The following is a 10,863-nucleotide window of genomic DNA, read 5'->3' on the forward strand; positions in this document are numbered from 1 at the left end:
ATAAAATAGCTTTTGTGGCTCAACCGGATCAGCAGTGTCTCTGGAGCACCAGAACCCAGGTTTGATCCCCAGCCTGGCACAGTGGGTTAAGAATCCAGCATTGCCACAGTTGTGGCATAGGCAGCAACTGCCCCCTGGAATCTGATCCCTCACCAGGAAACTTCCATATGCTGTGGGGCAGCCAAAAAAAAAAACGTAAAATGAGATACATCTAAGAGTTCCCGTGTTGAGGATCTCGTGTCGCCATAGCTCTGGTATAGGTCTCAGCTGCAGCTCAGATTCCATCCCTGGCCCAGGAATTTCCATATGCTGCTGGCGTAGCCAAAAAGATGAGTGAAAAAAAAAATTAAATAAGTAAATAAATGAAATAAGATACATCTTGACTATCAAAAAAACTATTTAGAGAGAAGATGATCTGTGTTTCTTAACTCAGGAGTTATATTTTTAATTTATCCTTTCAGAACTTCAAGTGGTATATACTGTTTACAGGGTTGGGTTTGTGTGTGTGTGTGTGTGTGTTTTGTCTTTTGTCTTTTTAGGGCCATACCCGCAGCATATGGAGGTTCCCAGGCTAGGGGTCTAATCGGAGCAGCAGCTGTCAGACTAAGCCACAGCCACAGCAACCCAGGATCCAAGCCACATCTGCAACCTACACCACAGCTCATGTCAATGACAGATCTTTAACCCACTGAGCAAGGCCAGGGATTGAACCTGTGTCCTCATGGAGTCCAGTCAGATTGATTTCCTCTGAGCTACGATGGGAACTCCCTGCCTAGAGACATTAACTATTATCCATCGTGGGTAAATTTTTAATGTATATGTGACAGAATAAAGCACTACAACAGTCAGAACCAACAGAGAGGCTTCCAGTGTTCAACTGAGTAAAACAGCTGACCCTTGAACGATGTGGGTTAGAACTGTGCAGATTCACTTACATGCAGATTTTTTTTCATAAATACATATATGTACTCTAAATGTATTTTCTCTTCCTTTCTTTTTCTTTCTTATTTGAGGGGGGGGGGTGCGCACACAGCATGTGGAAGTTCCCAGGCTAGGGATCAAACCCAAGCCAAAGGAGGAACAACATTGGATCCTTAATCTCTGGGCCACCAGGGAGCTCTTTCTCTTCCTTTCTTAATATTTTTCTCCAGTTTACTTTATTGTAAGTATACACTATATAGTGCCTAAAACACACAAAATATTGTTAATTGACTGCTTATGTTACAGGTTAAACGTCAGTTAAGAGTAGGTTATTAGGAGTTCCTATTGTGGCTTAGGAGGTTGCAAACCCATGAGGACAAGGGTTCAATCCCTGGCCTGGTTCAGTGGGTTAAAGGATCCAGTATCATTGTGAGCTGTGGTGTAAGTCACAGACATGGCCCGGATACAGCACTGCTGTGGGGCTCTGGCATAGGCTGGCAGCTGCAGCTCCGATTTGACTCCTAGCTTGGGGACCTCCATACGCCACAGGTGGGGCCCTTTAAAAAAAAAAAATTAAAAAAGGTAGGTAATTAGTAGTTAAGTATTGAGGAACGCAAAAGTTATACTTGTATTTTCTACTGAGGGGTTGGCACCCCTAACCCCCATGTTATTCAGGGGTCAGCTGTACACTGTTTCATGTTCATCTGACCACCAGGAACCACCTCACATTCATTCTTTCATTCAGTCGAGACTCAAAACTGTTCCCTTTTTTCCAGAAACTATTTAAATAATTATCTTATTTGTTAAATGTTTTAAAAAATGAAAGCCACAATCACCACCTTTAATGATGCAGAACTTTGTGAACCCCTGACCTCTGCTTCCTTGACCTTCCAACACCACCAGTGTCAGCCTGGTTCAAAGGCGTTTTATTTCTGAACTGACCTTAGGCCTCCTTTTACCTTTCCTCTCACTCCAGAGGAAGAATGCTGATAATAATGAGTTCTTTATCCTAAGGCAGTCGAGTGGAGAGCTATAGATTGTGGACTCTAAGCCATATTACCTAGGTTTAAACCCTAACTCCACTATTACCAATATTCCCAAGATCTTGGAAATATCATTTATTCTATTTCCTTGAGATCGCTCATTGATAAAATGAAGATAATAATAATTCCTGCTACTCAGTTGGATTAGAACTGAATGAAATAATTCGTGTAATAGATTTAGAGCAATTGTTAACAGACTCAGCACTGGATACATGTAAGCTATTCTTGAACACTTACTCTCTGCTGGGATCTTTACATATACAATCACTAATTTTCATTTAACAGATCTGATAACTTATAGTATATAAGTGTGCCCATATATAACATACAGTACATAAGAACAATTTAAGGAATACTAAAAGAGGAGTTCCCATCGTAGTTCAGTGGGTAAAGAACCTGACTAGTAACCATGAGGTTGAGGGTTCGATCCCTGGCCCCACTCAGCAGGTTAAGGATCTGGCGCTGCTGTGAGCTGTGATGTAGGTCGCAGACGCGGCTCAGATCTCTGCATTGCTGTGGTTCTGGTGTAGGCCGGTGGCTACAGCTCTGATTTGACTCCTAGCCCGGGAACCTCCATATGCCTCAGGTGCGGCCCTAAAAAGACAAAAGACCCCCCCCAAGAAAAAAAGAATACTAGAAGAGTACCTTGACTTTGACTCACTACTCAGATTAAGAAATAGAACATTACCAGATCTTTATTTTTTTAACCAGTTCTTTTTTATTTTATTTATTTATTTATTTTGCGACCTATTTATTTCTGCGACCTACACTACAGCTCACGGCAACACCAGATCCTTAATCCGCTGAGCGAGGCCAGGGTTTAAATCCGCGACCTCAAGCTTCCTAGTCAGACTCATTTCCGCTGCACCACGACAGGAACTGCCTCCCACCCCCAATTTTTTTTTAAACCAGACATTTATTGCATGACTAATTGCTGAAATCCACAAGATGAACCGAATGCTGCAACAGCTGCCCTCTTGGGTTTAGGTATTGTTCCTTCAAAGAACATGCAACATATAATTTTTTAGGTGCCTCAGTCACCAGTTATAGTATTTCCCCTTTTAGCCTTAGCACCCCAGTCATACTCTCTCTTCTGCTTGGCCGAGTAACCACATTTGTCACAGATGGACTTCTGAAGGTGGCACAGTGTGTATGCATCACTGTGACACTTTCCCAATGATGACGTCGCCGTCCTCACCTCTTTTGTGGCCAAGACCAAAGAGATTATCAGTTCTTTAGAAGCCCCTCCAGCAAAAGCCTGCTTCCTCCTTCCATCTTTTCCCTTTGCCTTTTCTCCTTTCCTTTCTTCTTTTTTGTACATTCTTTCTTTCATTCTGCTCTGTTTATTTACTTATTTATTTAGGTTGCACTGGCAGCACATGGAAGTTGCCAGGCCAGGGATCCAACCTGAGCCACAGCAGTCACCAGAGCTGCTACAGGGACGATGCCAGATCCTTAACTTGCTATGCCACAACATAACTCTCTATTCTGTTCCTTTTAAAGAATTTTTTTTTTCTTTCTGCACTCTGCCATTTCACAGCTATGAAACCTAGAGCAAGATACTTAATTCTTATGGACTTCAGTATCCTTATCTATAAAATGGGAATAATAAGAAAAATACCAACCTTAAATGGTTGTGGTGAGATTTAATAAGACGATATTTGCGCAAGGGTTAAATGAGATAATCATTTATGTGAAATCTTTGGCACAGACCTTGGCATATGGTTGGAAGTCAATAAATAGGAGTTGTTTTTATATATATATATAAACAACTCAGGCCCGCACCCTTGGCATGTGGAGAACCCCAGGCTAGGGGTCAAATCGGAGATACAGCTGCTGGCCTACACCACAGCCACAGCAACAGCAATGAGAGATCCGAGCCGTGTCTGTGACCTACACCACAGCTCACGGCAATGCCAGATGGCTGACCCACTGAGCGAGGCCAGGGATCAAACCCGCTTTCTCATGGATACTAGTCAGATTCATTTCCACTGTGCTATGACAGGAATGCCCTGTATTTTTATTATTATTTAAAAATCATTTATTCTCCGATAGAAGAACTTTGTAGTATAATGGAAAAAGACCTGAACTTTGGAATCAGAAAGACCTACCAGCAGTGGCTAGTCACTAAACCTCTTCATATGTGAAATGAGGGTGCTAATACAGATGGTCTGTCACTGAGCACAAAGGGCTGCTCTAAGGACCAGAGGAAATGATACACAAAGTACCCAGTAATAAACTCTTTCCCTTCCTCCCTCCTTTCCTTCCTCTTTCTCTGGTAGGGTAAGTTTTCTTCCCAGCAAAGATATTAAAAGCAGCTGTGTGCTTGTGCAATTTCTCTTGCATTCTGGGTTCAGTTCAGCAAGTGTTTATCAAGCATCCACTAGGTGGCGAAAAGCACTTTCCTGGCAGGTGTGCTGTTAAGCGGAGGATACTAACCCTGTCAGAAAATGAAGTGCTAGGGTCATCTACACTCCTGGGTCTGGGCCCTGGAATAATTTTTATTTTATTTATTTATTTATTTTTTTTTTGTCTTTTTGCTATTTCTTGGGCCGCTCCTGCGGCATATGGAAGTTCCCAGGCTAGGGGTTGAATCGGAGCTGTAGCTGCCAGCCTACGCCAGAGCCACAGCAACTCGGGATCCGAGCCGCATCTGCAACCTACACCACAGCTCACGGCAACGCCGGATCGTTAACCCACTGAGCAAGGGCAGGGACCGAACCCGCTACCTCATGGTTCCTAGTCGGATTCGTTAACCACTATGCCACGACGGGAACTCCCGTAATTTTTAAACAATTGTTTAAAAAGAAGGAAAATAAATTCCCTTGTGGTGCAGCAGGTTAAGGATCCAGTGACGTCAGTGCAGCAGCTCAGGTCACTGCTGTGGCTTCGGCTTTAATCCCTGGCCCAGGAACCTCCCAGGACCAGCCAAAAAAAAATTTTTTTTAATTTAAAAAAAAAAAGTCCTCTGTACCTGGACTCTCAGGGGAATTTCCTGAGAAGCAGTCAGCTCTTCTGTGCCAAAGCCAGGGGAATAGCATCTCTGGCCAGAAGGCAATGGCTACATTGATTAGATCAATAAATGGGAACCCCTTGAGCTTCCTGTGGTGGAAGGGAGGTGAGTGATGACCTGGTGGAAGGGACAGAGTGGAATGCTCTGGCTAGTGCTCTAACTAAACAACTAATTGCTGTGTGTCCCTGGCCAAGTTACAGTACTTCCCTGGGTCTAGTTTATTGAATCAGATATTTTTTTTATTATTCCATATTTAGCAAAATTAATTGATTGGGGAGAATAACCACTGCAGACATCATGGTTGGGAATGCAGTGTATCATTGTACAGAGAAAGTTTAGAAATGTGTACAGTAAAAAAAAAAAAAGAAAGAAAGAAAGAAAGAAAAAAAGAAAAAAAAAGTTGCTAAATACAACTTTAGGCCCTAACCCAAGCTTTTCACACACAATGACTTCAGTAATAACTTTATCCAGTCCTGTGCTATCCCAACATTCTCCAGCTGCCCTAGGGGTTTGTAATACAGTGAAGTTTGACACACCCGAGGCCTTTCCCAGAAAAAAACCCCCATTGCCTTCTCCTGCTGTGATCCCAGCTCTGGTAGACAAATGGAGCCATTTCCTCCCTCCCAGCTCCTCAAATTGCCTAAGCAGAAGAGCTGTTGCTCAAAAGCTGGGTGGTCCAGGAATGGGAGGATTGTGGCCGAATCAGAGCTAAGAAAGGGTGAGGGCTGACTACCTCCAGGAAGAGTCTATTACATTTAAGCTCAGTGAGGGAGTTCTCTTGTGGCCCAGTGGGTGAAGGATCCAGCACTGTCACTGCAGCTGCTGTGGAGCAGGTTCAGTCCCTGGCCTGGGTACGTCCATATGCTGAGGGCGCAGACAAAACAAAAAACAAACAAAACCAATGAGGAAGGGAAAAAATCAATGCCCATCGGCGTTTCAGCCCTACTCATAGTTGCCGCCATTTGATTCTCCGTTGGGGCTGTCCTGTGCACTGCGTGATGGTTCGCATGCCTCACCACTGGCCTCTGATCCCAGTAGAATGGCCCCAGTCCCCAGCTGTGACAACCAAAAATGTTTCAGACCAAATGGTGTCTTGTGAGGCAGAATCCCTCCTAGTTGAGAATCGCTGGTTTGCGGCCACTAATAGTTTGGGGCAATGGTCTATATAGAATAGACTCCTAGGGACCTTCAGGGGATACTCCAGGGTCCACCTGCCCTGAAAGCCCATTTTACAATGCTTGGGAGTTGGGGGAAGGCCCTTAAAACAAGGAAACTGGCAGCTCTCCCTTGCTGAGTAGGAAAAGCTTAAGAGGGTCACAAAGAAAAGGGAAGGGAGCAAATGCAGAGTTGAAACCCTCAGAGTTAGCACTGGAGTGTGAGGTGTGGTTTATTTTGATCTCTACCTAAAGATAAAGAAACCGAGACTCAGGGAGTTCCCTCATGGCTCAGAAGGTTAAGGATTCAGTGTTGTCACTGATGTGGCTCTGGTTACAGCTGTGGCATGGGTTCAGTCCCTGGCCTGTGAACTACCCCATGCTGCAGGTGCAGCCAAAAAAAACAAAAAAGCAAAAAACTGAGGCTCAGATGTTAAGTAACTTGCCTAATGTCAAACACCTAGGAAGTGATAGAAATGGGATTCAAATTCAAGACTATCTCCAAAGCCTTATGCTGCAACTTTGGGACTCCTGGAACTTTATTCATTTATCCCATCCATTCATTTAACAACTACTTACTTCCCACCATGTGCCAAGCTCTGGGAATTGTGTGATGAGTGAGACAGTCAATCCCTATATTCACAGACCTTGTCATCTAGTGGAGGATAAAAACAACAAAGAATCACACAAGGGATTAGTTAACAACAGTTAGGATAAGAGCAGTGAAGGAAAAGCTTAGGGAACTAGGTCTGTGCTAGACTATGGGCAAAGATGGCTATGAGTCCTTCTATCCCTGGATACCTGCCCTTTTGCAAGGTGACTCTGAAGAAGTGAGTCTATTTCTCTGCCTTTCAATTTGGGATGGACCTATACTTTCTTTAACCAACAGAAGGCAGGAGAAGTGACTTTTATTCACTAGAATAAATAGAAGTATTATGTGACTTTTGCACCTCAGCATCTGCTGAGGGACCTTGCAGCTTCTACTCCCACCCTGTTGCTGCCCTGAAGCCACCATGAAGGAAGACCCAAGTTAGCCTTTTAGATGTCCTAGGCATTCCACCTGTCTCAGCTGTTCCTGCCATTTTGGCTGAGGCTCCATACATATGATCAAGGCTATCCAGGAACAGCTAGCAGCCAATAATGCAACAATATACTACAGCCTGCAGAGGTCACCCAGGCAAGACTGAGCCCAGTCAAAACTGCGGAATCATGAGCAAGTGGCTAAGGGCAGTTTGTTGCCCAAAGACAGAAAACCAACTGAAGGCCCCAACCTGATGTGGGAGTAGGGATTAGGTCAAAGGAGTCTTCCCTGAAGACAAAGGTTCAAGCTGCGACCTGGAGAATAAGTGGGAGTCGGATTGGTAGAGCATAGGGGTAGAGTATCCAGGTGGCAGAGACAATTGTGTGAAGGCCTTGAGCTAAAAATGAACTGGGAATAGCAGCACAAGTTGGCCTAAAGAAAGAGGCCGGCCCAACATTGCAGGCAAAGACCAGTGAGTGGACTGCTTTACTTACTACCCCCCCAGCCTCCATCTCCATCCCCCACTGACCTCTTTTTTTGGCCATACCTTTGGCATGTGATGTTCCTAGATCAGGGATTGAACCCATTTCACAGCAGTGAGGACACCAGATCCTTAACCCACTGAGCCACCAGGGAACTCCCAGACTGACTTTTTATCACATTCTGGATACATCCATGGGCTGTGTCAGGCATATAAACTTTATCTACGTTGTATGTCAAAGACTTAAAAAGTCGAATATACAGATAGACATTAACCGGCCTCCCAGAAGCTTGAGAAAGCTTGAGTCACAGTCTTCTGGGGATGGATGATATGAAGATGACAAGGCAGCCTGAGTACAGGGTAAAAAAAATGTATTTTTAATAGCTGTGATGACCATCTAAGCTATTATGGCCCCATCTTCACTGATCTAAGCTCATATTCAAATGGAAATTTACTTGAAAAGCCCTTTCTTTGCATAATGGAAAAGCAGGCTTGTCCAATTCCATTTCCCCAAGGTAATAGCTCCAGGATATAATGGGAGGCCTCACTACCAGCCCTGCCCATCGGGGGTTCAGAGCCTGGGTACCCTCCTTCTCAGTGTTCTTCATCTGTATTACTCATAAGGTCTCCCTAAGGATGCATCACCTCCAAGGTCACTGCTGAGAACTGTTAGGAAGACAGAGAATTGATCTGGCTGACATCACTGTGCGGCTCATTCTCTTCACAATGTGGAAGATGATCTAGTGGGAGCTCCTTCTGCAGGGGCAACAAGTTAAGCCGGATCACAGCAGGCTTCCCATCAGGCAGGCTGCCCCCAGGACAATTACAGGATCCCACACCCAGGTCATCCATTGCTTTGAATCTGGGCAGGCTGGGTGTGGCTCTGTCCTTTTCTAAGCTGGCAACTTCTACTTTCTCTCCTGTCCAGAGAGGGTGCCACTTCTAAGCACTCCCAAAGAGGGGGTCATTCACGTTGTGTTGTTTTTTTTTAAAGAAAGAGATCCCCGGGAGTTCCCATCATGGCTCAGGGGAACTAATCTGATTAGTATCCATAAGGACGCAGGTTCGATCCCTGGCCTTGCCCAGTGGGTTAAGGAACTGGCATTGCCATGAGTTGTAGTGTAGGTCAAAGACGTGGCTCGGATCTTGTGCAACTGTGACTGTAGGCCAGCAGCTACAGCTCTGATTCAATTCCTAGCCTGGGAACCTTCATATGCCATGGGTGCAGCCCTAAAAACACATAAAAATAAAAGTGAGTATTTACTTAGGATAATAAAATAAATCATAAAATACATTTTAGTGAGTTCCCTGGTGGCTCAGCAGATTAAGGAGCCAGCATTGTCATTGCTGTGGTATGGTTTTGATCCCTAGCCTGGGAATTTCCATATGCCATGGGTACAACCATAAAAAAAAAAGATATAGAACATTTCTGACAGGTGTTTACTCTTAACCCATGTTTTATTACCAATAATACCATTTTAAAAAACATTGATCGAGGTTTGGCTATTAGGCTAAGTGCTTTATGAGCATGACATCATTTAATCATTGCACCAAGGTCCAATTCTTTTTCTCTTTAGGGCTGAATGTGCAGCATATGTTAGTTCCTGGGCTAGGGGTTGAATCAGAGCTATGGCTACTGGCCTACGCCACAGCCACAGCGAAGCAGGATCTGAGCCACGTATGCGACCTACACCACAGCTCATAGCAACGCCAGATATTTTACCTACTGAGTTAGGCCAGGAATCAAACCCACATCCTCATGGAAACCAATGGAAACTCCAAACAAGGTACTATTATCATCTCTATTTTACAGATGAAGAAACTGAGGCTTTGAGTATTTAAATGCCGTGGGAAAAGTTCCTGTTGTGGTTCAGTGGAAGTGAATCTGACTAGTATCCATGAGGACACAGGTTCGATCCCGGGACTTGCTCAGTGGGTTAAGGATCCGGCATTGCTGTGGCTGTGGCGTAGGCTGGCAGCTGCAGCTCCGATTCATCCCCTAGCCTGGGAACCTCCATATGCCATGGGTGTGCCCTAAAAAAAAAAAAGACAACAATAAATGCTATGAGAAAGGTCACCCACAGAAGCAGGTGCCATCATGTCACTCAAACCCAGGCCTGCCAGATTCCGAGGCTCATGTGCCTAACCACTACCATAGGAGGGGGCATCTACTGGCATCACTTCAAAGTAACCTACTGCCTCCTCCATTTTTGTTATATTTTGCTTATGTTCTTGAGGAACCTCTGAGCTCCCCTTTAAAACCTGGATGAAACAGTTTTATCTCAGCACACCTCCTCCTACGAGCTCATGGCCTGGCTCCTGCCCCCTGAGGAAGACATCAGAGGACCCTCTACCAGCCCACTGTTTCCGGAGGCCACAGTGGCCGCTCCACTGGACTTGCAGGCCCTTCCTAAGAAAACAGCTCTGTTCTTACACTTTCCCAGGGTCCATGAGTGTAGCTCAGATCGAAGCACATCCTTTATCTGGCCTTGGAGTAGAAAAGTCACTCAGTCTTCGAACACGTCCTTCTTCGGTCACTTTCTAGCTGAGTGACCACGAGCAATTTGTTTTATCTCACAGGATGAGAGTTTCCTCAACTGGAATAGGAAGGTATTAAGAGTAGCTTTTTGCTCACAGAGCTGTGAGGATAGGTGGAGATCACGTCAAGCAGACAGTGCTTACTCAAAGATTGTTGTGTTTCCAGGCACAGGGTCCAGTGTCCCCTCACATTTGCCAGATTACCCACTGGGTCCTGGTCAGGAAAGGATCAATGACAATAAAATTACAGAGTAGGGAGAAGAAGGGAGCCAGGAAGATGAAAGATCTGGGCAGAGAGTGAAAGTACAAGCTGGGAGTCCTGAGCTGGCACCTCAGACTTGGGAATGAACATTTGCTGGGGCAGCCAGGCTCTGAGCTTTTGAGCCTCCCCCATCTTTTGACAGCCTCTCCCATACAGCTCACCCCTTGCACCTGCCTACTCCAAAGCCCAACTGGTAGTCAATGAAATCCCTTTTTCTCCCTTCCTCCCTGCTTGGGTCCTCCCAAGCTGACCCAAGTCCAATAAACACATCTCCATGGTGGTGACCTCACGCTGAGGTGGCATTTGGCTCAGTCCAGGCTCCTTCTGCCAGGGTACACACATACACAGGTATCCCACCCTCTGACACCTCCTCCCCACCCCTACCCCCACTCCCGGCCTTGGCAAGAGAAATCTATCTTCTCTCCTGCCT

Source organism: Sus scrofa, chromosome 2 (genome assembly GCF_054392235.1).
Source record: "Sus scrofa isolate SSC_HxYL_T2T_F1_AM1 chromosome 2, Sscrofa_HxYL_maternal_Yorkshire_Landrace_v2.0, whole genome shotgun sequence".
Lineage (NCBI taxonomy): Eukaryota > Metazoa > Chordata > Mammalia > Artiodactyla > Suidae > Sus > Sus scrofa.